Source organism: Nannospalax galili, unplaced genomic scaffold (assembly GCF_000622305.1).
Source record: "Nannospalax galili isolate Female #2095 unplaced genomic scaffold, S.galili_v1.0 scaffold1557, whole genome shotgun sequence".
NCBI classification, from domain to species: Eukaryota; Metazoa; Chordata; class Mammalia; order Rodentia; family Spalacidae; genus Nannospalax; species Nannospalax galili.
In genome coordinates this window covers 33,230-38,209 of record NW_008339328.1, presented here as the reverse complement: position 1 = coordinate 38,209, position 4,980 = coordinate 33,230, and positions in this window count along the sequence as shown.

Here is a 4,980-nt window from a genome sequence, read left to right as displayed (position 1 = left end):
AAATATTCATATTAGTGTCCACTGGGATTTCTTGACAAACCCAAAGCATTCCAATATTGGGTTCTTCCTCATTTTTCTTTTTTTTTTCACCAGAAAAAAGTCAGAACGGGGCAAATTTCAAATGTTCATTTCAGAGTCAATTGGAATTTCTTGATCAGAGTTTCCAAAAGCATCCCTCCGTTGGGTTCCTCCTCTGTTTTCTTTTGGCTGCCAAGGCAGGACTCTAGAGTGATGGACTCAGGATTTGTTTTCAGGCACTTTGAATCAAAGGCTTCTGGATATGGGGAGAAAACAAATTTAGCCCTCATATTAGAACAATAGTGGGTTTTTTCTCTTAGCTAGAACTGGACCCTATAGTATTACAGACCAAGATTTGAAGTCTTACATCTGAACAGCACTTTCTGCTTAGAAACAAAATCATCAATGAGAAATAATTGTCAAAATTACATTGTATGTGGATTTAAGCCCAATGTCTGGAAAGTGTAATCCCTTGAACCTAGACAATTGAAATCCCTTTAGACAATTGAAATAATTGTCTATATCACATTTTATATGGACTTAAGTCTAATGTTTGGGAAGTGTAATCCCTTGAACTCTTAAAGAAATATACTGATCATGTTACTTTTTGGTTATACTTTCCTTTTGGGTGTTTAAGACCATACAGTTGGCCCAAATAAAACAATTTATTTTTTTTCTCTTCAGATTGTTGGAGGAGGATCTGTTCCTCAGGGGTCACATAGGCTTCAGAGGAGTCCCTAAATCCATTTTTACCAGCTTCTTCCAACTGACTATAAGTCAAATGTCTTGCTGCACATTGACTGGCTTCACTTGGAAGAATGGAGGAAATGTTTCCTTTGTGTTGACCCTCTTCTTTGAAGATAGGACACTGGTTCACGTCCATCTGGAGGGGTCTCCATGGCCTTCCTGAACAGGAGGACAGGTAACTTAGCACCATGTTGGGACATTTTGAGAGATGCTTCATAGTCCCCTGGAAATTAGTCAATCTTGCAGAGCAAGGAACAGAAACTTTCCATTAAGTCCCTCTGAACAGATTAGTATGGGCCTCAAAGTATGTCTGTTAAATATCCAAGAATGTTTGTTCCACCAGTCTGGTGCTTTAAATTACCATGTGCTATGTAGATAAACTTTGAGCAAAACCCAAACATTCTCAGGAAAACCTTAACTTTTACAAAAACTTTATTGAGCATTTCATACATGCCTATAAGGTGTTGGATCAAATCCATGCCTACTCCCTCCCCTCCAGCATTCCCCCCTCTGAAGAGGTAACCCTAAAATCTTTCAAGGATGAGATACAAACTCCCAAATAATTTTGACATTTTTGGCCTTTGGAACAGAGTATGTTCCTAACAGACCCAAGGACATTTTGACTTTTAGCCAAGAAACTGGCTACATTTCATTGGGGTCTTTTTACCCTAAAAGCTTAGCCAGTTCCTACCTCCTCTTCTTATCCCACCATCCTCTGAAAGGTTCACCCAAATTGCCAATAGGGAATGGGGACACAGACTGCTCTTTCTTCTTCCATGCTGCACAGGAAAGCAGGGTGAGGCAATTGGAGTACCCCTTCAGTGGGTCTATCTAAAAGACTCCCAACTTGCATAACTCTTGTCTCTAAGGGGGAAAAAATCCTTGCATCATGAATAGGAGATGTGAAGAAGTAAAGGCAAGAGTAATTAGCATTACAAGTATTAGACAGGGGAACTAGAAAAAAGTCAGAACAGGGCAAATTTCAAATGTTCATTGGAGAGTCATTTGGAGTTTCTTAACGAGGGCTTCCAAAAGCATCCCTCTATTGAGTTCTTCCTCATTTCTCTGTTGCCTACCAAGGCTGGACTATTTTGCTAAAATAGTTCCTGTATACTCAGGTGAGGGTCCAGTTACCCTACTTGGCACTTCTTTAATTTATGAGCACAACCATCATCAAGCCCAATTGTTACTATATTTAGCGATCAGGCTCAACCGCAGTTGTGATGTTGGCAAATGTTTCATGCAGAAGTGGCTGCTTTATAGCATCATCTTATTAAAAGGACCTGAAATTTAAAAGGATTTGGTGCCAGGAGCCACATATGAGGGAGAACATATGTCGTTTGCTTTTCTGAGTCTGTGTTACTTCACTTAGTATAAAAGTCCTAAATCCATCCATTTACCTGCAAATTTCATTATTTCATCTTCTTTACTGCTGAATAGAACTCCATTGTGTAAATATACCACATTTTTTGTTGACCACTCGTCAGTTGACGGACATTTAGGTTGCTTCCATATCTTAGCTATTGTGAAAAGAGCAGCAACAAACATGATTGTACAAGTGTCTCTACAATAGGATGAGTCCTTTGGATATATGCCAAGGAGTGTTACAATTGAGTCATATAGTAGGTTCATTTTTGGTTGTTTAAGAATTCTCCACACTGTTTTCCAAAGAAGTTGTACAAGTTTTCTATCTGACCAGCAGTGAATGAGCATTATCCTCCCTTCACATCCTTGCCAGCATTTGGTATCATTTGTTCTCTCAATTCTAGCCAGTCTAATTGGGGTAAGATGATACCTTAAGATGGTTTTAATTTGCATTTCCCTAATTAGTAATGATGTTGAACAGTTTTGCAGATGTTTCTTAGTGATCTTTATTTCTTTCTTTGAGAACTCTCTGTTTAGATCTTTAGCCCATCTATTAATTGGGCCATTGGTTTTTGATTCTTTGTTTTTTGAGGTATTTATGTATCCTGGATGCTAAACCTCTGTCAGGTGTGTCACTGGTGAAGATTTTTTCCTATTCTGTGGGTTTTCTCTTACTTTTTTGATTGTTTCTTTTGCTGTACAGAAACTGTTTGGTGTAATGAGGTACCACTTATTGAATGCTGAACTTAATTCCTGAGCAACTTCTGTCTGATTTAGTAAATCCTTTCCTACATCTACATGATGTAAGTTGCTGTCAATATTTTCTTCTGATAGTTTCAGGGTTTGAAGTTTCACATTGAAGTCTTTGATCCCTTTGGAGTTGACTTTTGTGCAAGGTGAAAGATAAGGATCTAGTTTCTTTCTTCTACAAGTTGAGATCCAGCTTTGCCAGCGCCATTTGTTGAAGATGCTGTATTTCCTCCATTGTGTGCTCTTGGCACCTTTTTCAAATATCTGGTGGCTGAAATTGCGTGTACTCAGGTTTGGCTCTTGAATGAATTATTCCATTGATCTTTGTTTCTCTTTTTTTCAAACCTACCATGTAGTTTTTATGACTATGGCTCTGTGGTGTACTTTGAGATCTGGTATAGTAATCCCCCCAGCGTTGCTCTTTGTGCTTGGGGTTGCTTTGCTTATCCAGGTCATTTGTGCCTCAATATCAATTTAAGAATGGATTTTTCAAATTCTGTGAAGTACATCATGGAGATTTTGATTGGGATTGCATTGACTCAATATATTGCTTTTGGTAGGATAGTCATTTTCACAATATTAATTCTTCCAATCCATGAACATGGAGGTTCTTCCATTTCCTGTTGTCTTGCTCAATCTCTTTAACAATTTAAAACTTTGATTGTAGAGATCTTTAGTGTCTTTGGTCAGATTTGTTGCAAGATATTTTAATTTCTTTACAGCAATTGTGAATGGGAGCATTTCCCTTTATCCTTTCTCCAAGTGCTTGTTATTGGTATATAGAAAGGCTACTGAATTTTGTAGATTGATTTTATAACCTGCCACTATACTGAAAGTGTTGGTCTGTTCTAGAAGTTTTCTGGTTGAACTTTTGGGATCTTTTAGGTATAGTATCATATCATCTGCAAAAAGTGATAGTTTGATGTCTTCTTTTCCAATGATTACGCCTTTAATTTCCTTCTCCTGTCTTATTGCACTAGCAAGAGTGTCAAGTTTCAAGCTCTATGTTGAAAGGGAGTGGAGATTATTGACAGCCTTGTGTGGTCCCTGATTTTAATGGGCATGCTTCCTGTTTTTCTCCATTTAGAATGATATTGGCTGTGGGTTTGTTGTATACAGCTTTAATAATATTGAGGTATGTTCCCTCCAGTCCAATTCCCTCTAGGACTTTGAACATAAATCCATGCTAAATTTTATCAACAGCCTTTTCTGCATCTTTTGAGATGACAATGTAGTTTTTGTCTTTGAGTATATTTTTATGATTATGATTGTTGATTTGCATATGCTAAATCAGCCCTGCATCTCTGAGATAAGGTCTACTCGATCATAGTGAATGATCTTTATGATATGTTTCTGTATGCGGTTTGCAAGTATTTTGTTGAGAATTTTTGCATCTATCTTCGTTAAGGATATGGGTCTATAGTTTTATTTTTTGTCTGTGTGTTTTCCCAGTTTAGGTAATAGAGTGATGCTGACTTCATAGAAGGAATTTGGGATATAATTTAAGTAGTATTGGTTGGAGTTCTTCTTTAAATGTCTGGTAGAATTCTGCTGTATTCTGATCCTGACCAAGAAGATATTACAATCCTTAATATATGTGCACCAAAGTCTGGTGCACCAAATTCATGGACCTGGGCTTTTTTTAGTTGGGAGGGTTTGCATTATTGTTTCAATTTACTTATATGTTATGAGTCTGTTTAAACTGTTGTTCTCTTCTTGGTTTAAGTTTGGAGGTTCTCATGATTTTAGATATCCTTCCATTTCTTTTAGACTTTCAGATTTAGTAACGTATAGGTATTTAAACTATTCCCTTAACATCTAGATCTTTTGGGTGTGTGTTTTTATGTTTCTCCTTCCATCTTTGATTTTGTTGATTTGGATTTGATCTTTCTTTCTTTTGGTTAACTGGGCTAAGGGTCTGTCTATCTTGTTCAGGTTTCAAAGAAGCAGCTCTTAGATTCATTGATTCGGTTTGGGTTTCATTTGTTCTTGTCTTTCTAGTGCCTTAGTTGCTGTGTTAGGTCATTTATTTGGGGTCTTTCTAATTTTTTAATGTAGTCACTTAGGGCTATAAACTTCCCTCTTAGGACTGCTTTTAAC